This window comes from Ailuropoda melanoleuca, chromosome 15 (genome assembly GCF_002007445.2).
Source record: "Ailuropoda melanoleuca isolate Jingjing chromosome 15, ASM200744v2, whole genome shotgun sequence".
Taxonomy (NCBI): Eukaryota; Metazoa; Chordata; class Mammalia; order Carnivora; family Ursidae; genus Ailuropoda; species Ailuropoda melanoleuca.
The window spans coordinates 15,759,010-15,769,767 of NC_048232.1; the positions used below are offsets into that span (position 1 = coordinate 15,759,010).

Genomic DNA, 10,758 nt, shown 5'->3' on the forward strand with positions numbered 1-10,758 from the left:
CAGCCTGCGCCGTGTGCGGGGGGCAGCGGGGGAAGGCGCGTGCCGGCTCTCGCCCTCTCGCGCCCAGCCCCGGACCGCGGAGCTCGGCGCTCGGGTTGGCAGTGACGATTCGCCGAGCTCGCTTCTCCTCTCCTCCCGGAGGCGCTCCCAGCTGCTGCCGGCTCTGGTCGCCGCCGCCGCCGCCGCCGCTGCCGCCGCCGCCGCGCGGGGTCACCTGAAGGTTGGGACTCGCGAGCTGGACTCGGTGCTGATTGGGCTCCAACTTTTGTGCGCCCTCGCCTTCTCCTGAGCGCCCGCGGGCCCTGCCTCGGAGCCCACGCAGCTCACCCAAGCACACCACAACTCCTTCCGCGTCCCCGCGGTGGAGAGCAATGACTCGGAGGGGTGGCAGAGGAGAGAAGAGAGGGCCCACTTCAAAACTTTTAAAACTGTGTCGTCGCTCCGCTGGATCGCCCCACGCAAACGCTGCTAGGGACTTGGTTTTGTCGGGTAGATCCTGGTACCCAAGAAGAGGAGTAACCGTCCCGTACTTAAACGCAGGTTCAGAGGCACAGAGAATGGATTTCCAGGAGCCAGGCAATCTTGAAGGGTTGGCATACTACCCCCTGAAGGCCGAATTCGGCCCCAGCCTGTTTTTGTAAATAGTGTTTTTGGAACACCTGCATGCCCGTTCCTTTGTATTATCAATGGCTGTATGTACCTGTGTCACCTGTGACTGCTTTTGCGCTACAAGGGCGGGGTCGAGAGGTGGTGACAAAGATCATATGGCCACAAAGCCTCAAGTATTTATCTGTCCCTTTCCAGAAAACTTAGCAGAGCCCTGGTCTAAATCATGTTGGTCAGATCATATTAGTTAGATACTGGAAAATGATCCCTTGACAGTGTGATACGGTCTGGCTCTCCTCTTTCAGCCCCAAGCTCTTCTGTCCTCGTGCCTCGGGCACACTGTGCACGTCTCCTGCCGTGCAACCTCAGTTTTGCTCCTGACTCAACCCTTGAGGGAGCTCAGTAAACCATAAACCCAAAATTGTTACATGGGGCTCATTAGACCATTCACTCTATTTTAGTGCTTTGATTCGAGGTTTTTCCAAAAGCAACACCTGGACTCTGCCACCTTGCAAATACCTTGATAAGGTACTTCGGAAAGGCTTAACCTTTGAAAAGGCTTTAATGAGTTAGCTTTCCCAAGTGACAAAAGTATTTGTATTTCAATTGGAGTCTCCTAGAGGCATAAGGTCTTAACCTGAAAGACCCACGGGAGAGCCTTTGGGGGAGCAAATTGGCCAGGCAGCTCAATAAAGCTGTTGCCAAGGATTTTGTCACTGAAAAAATAACATATTCAGGAAGAGAAATATGGGCTGCCTATTTTCTTTCTACTAATCCTGCATTTACTCTAATTAAAAATATTTAGTTGAAAACAAACCAGAACTTTGCATGTAGCAGTAGATCAATAAATGTTTGGTCAATGAATAAAACACCTAGTAACTAATACTTTTCTTAAAAAGAAAAAGGAGGAAAAAAAACTGAAAATAGGTATGACTGGATATATAATTTCCTTCCATAGATCACTCTTGCTGTTAAAATATGTACAAATCAATAAAGAAAAAATTGCTCCTTTTATATATGGCTGACATTTTTAGGAATATGGCTGCTTATCTGAGTAGGACATAATAAAGTAATACTATAGTCAGGTGGTGCTAAAATAAATAAAGCAACCCAGTTCTACATGTTTGAAAGTTAAGCATTCTGTTGGACAAGTAGAATATGGCACAATTATCTTGAAAATGAAAAGTTGTCTGGATTTGGGAGATAGTCTGAATCTTATTTCTCTTAGAGCAGAATTGTACAGACAACTCATACTGGAGATGGTTTGCAGAAAAAGAAAAGGGCATTATTGTATCAGCCAGGAAGCTGCAATTTCACCTAATTTACTAAAGTTTAATATTTCAGCACAGCTGGGCTCAAGGCAGAAGAGTCAGTCTTGCACTGGGCTCCCTACACACCCGTGCTGTAAATGAAGTTACTTTTTATCAAGCCAGTGGCTATCAGCAGGGGACTCACAAAAGCCCATTTTAATTGGAAAACCAAGTGTAAATTTGCAATGGGAATTCTGAACCCAGTGTTAAAATTTGACAGTAGGGAACTTTACCACCAGCTTTGTAAATGAAGACTTGGGTTGGTAAGATATGAATTATCCTTCTTCTCCTTGAGAGATTTAAAAAAAAAAAAAAAACCTGACAAAAACATGAATCCTTAAATATTATCAGCCACAGGACCCAAACTGGAAAACTGTGTATTTGGTAATTTACAATTAGCAGGTTTGACCAACAACCTCAAAGATCCATTTTGGTCATTCGAGTAATCTGCTAAGGCCCAGAATCTAAACAGAAACTCTGGCTGATGTGTAGAAGTCTGAGCTGGTGCTTGAACCTATGAACCCATCTCACTCAGCCAGTCTGCCCAGCATTTGCCTCTCATTTGCCTTTGTTATTCTTTGGTTATCACCGTGAATGCCCTTACTTTCAGAAAATCGCCATTAAAACCTGGTTGGAAAGTATTGACATATAAAAAATGTCCAAATAATTGAAAATCTCCCTGCAAGTTGGAGTTTCTCATTTTCGGTGGAAGTTTTTAACATTTCCATGTGCACAGGTTTGGGGATTCATGAAGAAAAATCCCAAATATCAAGTGGCTACTGTAGCCACTTGTACACATGAGTACAAACTCTCAGTACAGAGTAATGCAGAAAACTGGTACACCCAAGGATCATTTCCTTCATTTGGGTGACATTTTTATCTCCCTGATAGAAAGGGTGATTTCTGATGTCTTCAGGCTGCCTGATTGGTTTTAGTAATATTAGAGATTTGTGAAGATTATAGAACAATAGCGCATTCATAAATATTAAAGTATTCCTTGGGGGAGGAAATTCATAAGGATAGTATAACCAAGGCTACATATTTTCAATAAATCATAAGATACAAATAAAAGTAGAAATAACATCCAGAAATCAACAACCTTGTATGAGAGGGAGCTATGTTGCCAAATATGTTTTATTACAGATTTCTCCCACTGCTAATTGAATATTTAAAAAATTGATGCAATTCCAGGCATAAAGTAGTTTTAACTTTAAAGATAGAACACCTAAGATGATATGCTTTCACATAGGTCTAACACTTATAAGAAATCTAATCTGTGGCATAACTAAAGTTACAGAACAACCAAAAAAAAGAGTTATGATTCACAGTGCAAAAAAAATTTTTAATGTATAGAACATTCAAACTTCAAAAATTCCTCTCTCTGAAATCCACTTAAAAGATCATCAAGGACCAAAAAGAGAAATGGAAACTATTTATCCTGGAACCGTAAAATGGCCACAATCCCATTCCACAAACTCCCAAGAATATCTACAAAAGGTGAACCAATTGGACAAGAACACCAAGTTCAAGGCTCATCGGCCCTACTTATGAACGTAAATTTGTGGGGTGGGAGGAATGGAAAAGTGTCTGAAGGCCTTACTGATGTACAATTTGGAAGAGCAAAGTCTGGCAGTAGGTCACATCAAAAATGAGTAGCAATTAGTTTAAATGGCCAGGGTTACAGAGCTAAAAGAGAGATGGTGACCAATATTTCTGTGTCCAGGGAACACAGCTTTCTAGCCAGAGGAATGATGACCTAGAGATAATGTTAATCTTGAAGAGAGAAGCTACAAAAAAATTTTGTAGCTACTGATTAAAATCAATTTACCAAAGACAAATTAGTGCCTAATCTATGTATTCAATAAACAAAAGGCCCTCAAGCCATCGGTTTTTATACTGAATTGGCCTCTCCCAGAGTATCCTACCTGATTCCACAGTTTGCAAGATCAGGCAGAACTCCAGCTGTTTCAACAGATGGGGGGTGGGGGTTGCATGTGCAAAGATAATGTACCCAAACCGGCCACGTTCTCTCCTCAATTTCTCTTTCCCACCACTTCATTGTGTACAACCCACACTATAAGCAGATAAATAACTAAACAAAAAAATATCCAATAGCAAGCACTTCATGCAAAACTAAGTTTCAACAAGTAGGCAGATGAAAAGGAAACACTGCCAAAAATTTTCCATTCACCACATTCTTGGCAAGTAGCAGAAAAAAAAAAAAACAGGCATGATTTCTTTCAAAGATGAGTAAGCAAAAGGGAAAAAAATGATACAAAATATAAAAGGAAAGGAATGTAACCAATAAAAAGAAAAATGAAGACTATAGGCTGGAACAAGACTTACTCCAGGAAACAGCAGAAAATGTAAGCAAAAATCACTTCATACTGTCCAGGAAATGAAACACAAACACTGTGATAGAAAAACCCAAAGAAGAAATAAGAACTGAAAGAAGAGATAGCAGCACAATAGTATGGAAAGTGAGCTGATGACAATAGAAAAACACACAAACAGAAACCATACAGAACTTAAACCTTAGAAGCCTGAGCAGAATTTAGATGGCAAAAATCTGAATTAGTGTTATGGAGATGAGGGTGATGAAAATTACAGAAAACACAAAGGAGAGGGACAAGGAAAATACAATCATCAGAAAAACAATTATATGTATCAAAGACAGATATTACACATATACCATGTAAGTACTAGGGGTTCGTTTTTAAAAGCAAAGGAATAAAATACTAAAAACAATTAAGAATATAGTAGAAGAAAACTTTATTGAAAAAAATGTTAATCTGCAGATATTTTATGTTCTCATTATCTGAACCCATTATGTGCCCTTATGATGTTTTAAAGAAATTTATAGAGAACTAACTTCATGATTTATTCTCCTCCAGAAATTACTCAAAAACAAAGAATCCTAAGAGCCTAAAAGACAGAAGAAACAGGTAGATATTAATCTTGTTTCTGACTTCACCTCAGCAACATTAGACTCAAAAGGAACAAAACTAGGAGCACTTGGGTAGCTCAGCTGGTTGAGTGGCTGACTCTTGATTTTGGCTCAGGTCATGATCTCAGGGTCTTGGTACTGAGCCCTGCATGAGGCTCCATGCTCAGCTGGGAGTCTGCTTGAGAATTCTCTCTCCCTTTCCCTTTACCCCCTCCCACACTTGTGTGCGCTCTCTCTTTCTCAAATAAATTAATAATCTTTAAAAAAAAGAGACAAAATTATATTTTAGGGACTTTTTGAGCAGAAAAGATGTAACCCCAAAATTCTATACCCAGCTAAGATAGTTTTTATAAATAAAAACAATTATTTTTACATATAATGTTTTCAAATATTTAAGAAAACAGAATATGTATTACTTATGTATGTATCCTGGAAAACAAATCAACTAGAGCCATAATCCAACCATAAAACATGAATCAAAATAAAGAATTCACAATGAAGAAGTGTGGATCATAAGGGGCTCAGATGAGCCATAGATCATTTTTAAAACAGAACGGAACCTAAATAATAGAATCTCACAATGGAAGTGTTACATTTTCTTTAAAAACCTAAAATTAAAAGTTGATGTAATAAATGTAATAAAAGAAAAATAAATTTCCTTCCCCTTTCCTGGGAAGGAAAATCTCTAGCTTACAGTAAATAGTGGGAAATACAAAATAAGAACACTAATGAAGGGCAGAATGCAAGTGCATTACTAGCCTTATCTTTCAGGGCAATATATATATAATCAAATCATCAAAAGGCAGCTCTTTTTTAAAAAGTAATAATTGTTTTATTACAAAAAAAAGGATAAAAAACATATAAATATTTTCTAAAGCAGAGGGGAGGAAGATTTTTAAGTAAAGATAGAAAGAATACCTATGGGAGCAATACAAGGATCTGCTATAAACACTTAGGAATGTTTTATAAAATACAACAATAAGAAAGGAATGCATCACTGGGCTCTCATTAAAGAAAGGAAAAGCCCCAGGTACCAGAAATGAGGAAAGAACTGGAAAAAAAAAAAGAAAAGAAAAGAAAGAGCAGTAAGTGTGCAATGTGACCAGCAGCTCCCATGATCATCCTGTAACCTGGGGGCTTGCTTTTAACATGTATTCAGGGCATAAAAGAGGAGGACTGGGTTCTCCAGTGAGAAAGAGTTAGAATTGAAATTCCTGCATAAAGCTTTTTTTCTTGTTAAAAACAAAATATGTGAACTAGGTAAACAAAGATCCACATACCTCCCAATGAACTGTTTGTCTCCATCTGAGCTCTGGGTGAAAGAATTTTATTTTACTCTAAAACTTTTGCTTTGTTTGAGTTTGAGGCCTAATTTTATCCCATCCAAGTTTGTTCCGAAGTTCACATAAAGGTTGGTCCCTGCCTGATGATGTTCTGAGGTGTATGGTAGGAAAGTGCTAACTACTCTGGTTCCACAAAAAATCTCAAAGAAAAGGTATCTCACTAAAAATAAGCTCAAAAGATAAAAACATTTTCTAATACTACTATTATAAAATACTTCAGAAATTCACCCATGAATATGTCTCAGCAGGGGTGCATCTGGGTGGCCCAGTCAGTTAAGCATCTAATTTTTTTTTTAAAGATTTTATTTATTTATTTGACAGAGATAGAGACAGCCAGCAAGAGAGGGGAACACAAGCAGGGGGAGTGGGAGAGGAAGAAGCAGGCTCATAGCGGAGGAGCCTGATGTGGCTCGATCCCACAACGCCGGGATCACGCCCTGAGCCGAAGGCAGACGCTTAACCGCTGTGCCACCCAGGCGCCCCGAAGCATCTAATTTTTGACTCGGGTCACGATCTCGGGATCATGGGATCAAACCCTGCATCAGGTGCATGCTCAGTGAGGGGTCTGTTTGAGATTCTCTCTGTCCCTCACCCCCTGCCCCTTCCTTCCCCTCTAAAATAAATAAATAAATCTTTAAAAAAAATATGTCTCCACAGATATCACTAATGGAAGGATCATTAACCAGTAATCAGAAAACAATGAAGTTTAAAATCACTAAGAACATGGAAGGGTGAATCAACACATTGGGAAAAGAAAGATAATAAAAGTTTTCCCCTAAAGAACCAACAGCACTGTAAGAAATAAATATACAGTCATTGATATCAAAGTAGTCGATGATGGCTCAATCAGTGATCTAGGACACCAATCCGAGAAAATGATCCATTGAGAGAGAAAGAGATGGAAAACATGAAAACATGACTAAAGACCTGTAAAAAAGAAGAAGATCCATCCTGTTATCTTCTGCTGCATAAGGAAGCATCCCAACACCCACTGGTTTAAAACAATAACATCTTATTATACCTAAGGATTTTGTGGGTCAGGAATTCAGAGAGTAGCCAGCTGGGTGATACTGATACATCACACAGTGTCAGATGTGATCTGGAGGATTCAATATGGTTTCACTCATGTCTTGCCCTTTGATGGGATGGTTGAAAGGATAAGTTCAGCTGAGACTGTAACTGGAGTGCCCACACATGAATTCTCCACCATAGTGATCTCAGGGAACCCAGCCTTTTACATAGAGGCTCAGTGTTCCCAGTGAAACAGTTCTGACAGGTATGGACAAAAGCTGCACATTTTTTATGAGCTAGTGTTAGAAATTCCAGGACATTACTTCAGCTCTATTCTATTGGTCAAGCCTAGCATATATTCAAGAGGAGAGGAATTAGACTCCATCTCTAAGAGAAATAACAAATGATGTATGACTATCTTAATTTACCACAATGTAATATTTATGTAATAGGAATTCCGGAAGGAGAGAATAGAGAGAATTGGAAAGAGGTAATACTTGAAGAACTAATGTCTGTGAACTTTCCAGAATTAATAAATGATTTGAAACCTCATTTAAAAGTAACAACAAGTCCTGACCAACATGAATAAAAATACATCCAAATTCAGATACACTGTAGTAAAACTACAGAACCCCAAAGGCAAAGTTTTAGAAGCAAAGAGGAAAGAAATGTAACTTACAAAGCAATGATAATTAGATTACAGCATTATTTCTCATCAGCAAAAGTAGACTCCTAAAGTTAATTAAATCATCTAAGAGTCAGGGGAAATAATTATCATTCTTCAATTTTATACCTGGCTAAACTATCACATAAATGTGAGGGTAAACTGAAAATTGTTAACATAGACTGAAAACATTTACCACCCACAGACCCTTGTTGAAAAGAAAATCTATAAGTGGTACATTCTAGGAGAAAACAAATTGATTCCAGAAGAAAGGAGTAAGATGCAAGAAAAAAGGTGAAGAAGGAAAATGGCAAACTAGCATTGGCTAGATAACACAAAATAATGGCTTATCTATGAAGGGAACTGCAAAGCAAGATTGAACTAAAATAATAGACAGTAATAACATGAAAGAGAACAGTAGCTATCAGAGTGAAAGCACACAAAGATCCTTGTTCTAGTTCAGGAGGTCAGTAGCAATAGTAATTAACTTTATACATTGCTAACTCAAATATGCTTTTTTTTAAATGTTAAGACATCCACTATAATATGTGAGGTGATGAGTATGCCACCTAACTCAATTGTGGGAATCATTTCACAATACGTATGGTTATCAAGCATCAACATTATACACTTCAATTATAATTCTTTTTGTCAATTATACCTTAATAAAGTCAAGGGGGGAAAAGATACAACCACCATAAAGTAAAAACATGATAACTCTTGAGGTCATCTGGGTGGTTCAGCCAGTTGAGCAACTGACTCTTGATTTGGGCTCAGGTCACGATCTCAGGGTCCTGGGAATGAATCCCACCTCAGGCTCTGCACTCGGTGAGGAGTCCGCTTGCGGAGCCTCACTCTTTCTCTCCCTCTGCCCCTCCCCCTGGTTACGCTCCCCCTCTCTAAAACAAATTAATGGATAAATCTTTTTAAAAAGAAAGAAATATTCTTCTCAAGCTAACCCGAAACACTTCTGAAAACTGGCCATATTGTACTCCACACAGCTAGTCACAACAAACCCTACAAAACATAATTATACAGCTCATATTCCCTGATCACAAAGCCAGAAATTAGAAACCAATAACGGAAAGATTAATAAAACCATTCCCATACACTTTTGAATAATTCATAGGTCAAAGAGGCCATCTTAATTAAATTTAAAAAATATTTAAGACAAAACCAATAATGAAAAGACTGCATATCAAATTGTGGGCTGTAGTAAAAGCAGGAAAATGTACAGCCTTAAATGTATATACTAAAAATGTAAAAATTGCAAATCGATGAGTTAAGCATCCAACTCAGGATGCTGGGGAAATAAAGCCAAATAAAGCAAAAAGACTCTGAAATATACCAAAAATGATATTATAAGATTATAAAACTGGGAGATCAGTCCAAGGAATTTATTATCCAATAGGCCCGGTCTTCCCACTCAATCTCCAAAAGCAAAGTTGAACAGGGACTTTGGTGCAGGGAGTTTGTTTAAAAATAAATCCCTGGGAGCAGGAATATGAAATGAAAGAAAGTAAAACAGAGTTGAGAAAGCCAGTGTAAATGCCCATCACTGAATTGGACGTTCCTGTGGGTGCTGAGTGTCTATCACTCCCAGGATTCCCTGATGAACTTCACAGAATGTGCACGGGTCCCATCTGCCTGAAGGAAGACTGGTGTTTCTCCACCTCCACTATTGCACAGGGCATTTTTCAGGTTGCACAAGAAAGAGTGGCAGGTGTCCTGCCATGGTACCATGAGCCCACATCAGACTTCAGTTCACAGAAGAGCGCTCCCTTGTTAATGAATTCTCGCCCTCTTCACTTGTATATTCCACCTTGTCAGCTCCAGCACCTGCAAGATCCACACCCCAAATGTGCTGCTTGGCTCCTGCCAGCAGGTAGTGCACTGTGGTTCCTGTGTATTCTCTTTCCTGCTTGTGCCATGCTGTGACTTGACCCTGGTTATCAGTCTGGAGGCGATGAGGGAGGTAGAGACATCTTGGGGGGGGGGGAAGGCGTGATAATAAGAAGTGTCTGTTTTTGTTAAGGGCAAAGGTCTAGGCAAGGTGAAGCTGCTCTCCCTTATCAAGGGGGTAGGGCAGTGTGGGGGAGTTGCTCCTGCCAGTTTGGAGAGTTTGGGGGAAACTGGGGGTTCAAGATTCTCAGGTTCATCTACCCAAATGTCTCCATGATGGGTCTCAAAGTCTTACCCCTTTCCTATCATAACCTTGGCATTTGAGGGAGATTCAACCCTCTTTGTAGCTCTGCTACCCATGGAATTCAATTCTGAGCCCAAATATTCTGCAGCCACAAGTGATGATACCTTCTTTAAATGCTGACACAGGGGTCTTCTAGCTTCCAAAGCCTGCGTTGAGTTGATAGTTGAACTAGAGCCTGCCATTTTCTTAATTTTAAAGCCTGTAAAACATTAAGCAAAACCAATCTGATCCTTCCCATTACCATTGCCCCTACTATTCAGGGGCCTTGCTTGTCTCCTAACTGAGCATTCTCTCTTCGTCTACACCTCACCCCAATTCACTTCAGTGAGAGTCTCAGTAATTATGATGTCACGGGATCTCACCACTCCCACTACCCCAAGCAATGGAGTCCTCATAGTGGTCTTCCTGGTAAGTAATTCAGTTCCAGACTGTATTCTGAGGCTCTACTTTCAAGGGTTACTTATGGTACCAACTCTTGACCTGTCCACCACTCACCCATCCCCAAGCAAAGCTGAGGCAAAAGCTTGTAGGTAGAAAGCTCATTTAAGACGTGATCCCCAGAAGTAGGACTGAGGGATGTGGAAAAGAGAAATCATTTCATTGGAATCAGGCTCTCAATCCCAGTAGATGCCCCCTAAGGAACTATCTGGAATGTACCTCAGAATTTTTCA

General features: G+C 39.8%; 1 protein-coding gene across 1 annotated transcript in view; it reads right to left on the reverse strand.

Annotated features, from left to right (window-relative positions):
* ST8SIA6 (ST8 alpha-N-acetyl-neuraminide alpha-2,8-sialyltransferase 6) overlaps positions 1 to 10,353 on the reverse strand; it is a 147,331-nt gene extending 136,978 nt beyond the window's left edge. The window contains exon 1 of the mRNA XM_034644225.1: positions 10,192 to 10,353. The gene's annotated coding sequence lies outside the window, so the exon portion shown is untranslated. The remainder of the gene's footprint in view (positions 1 to 10,191) is intronic.
* Positions 10,354 to 10,758: the final 405 nt, after the last annotated feature.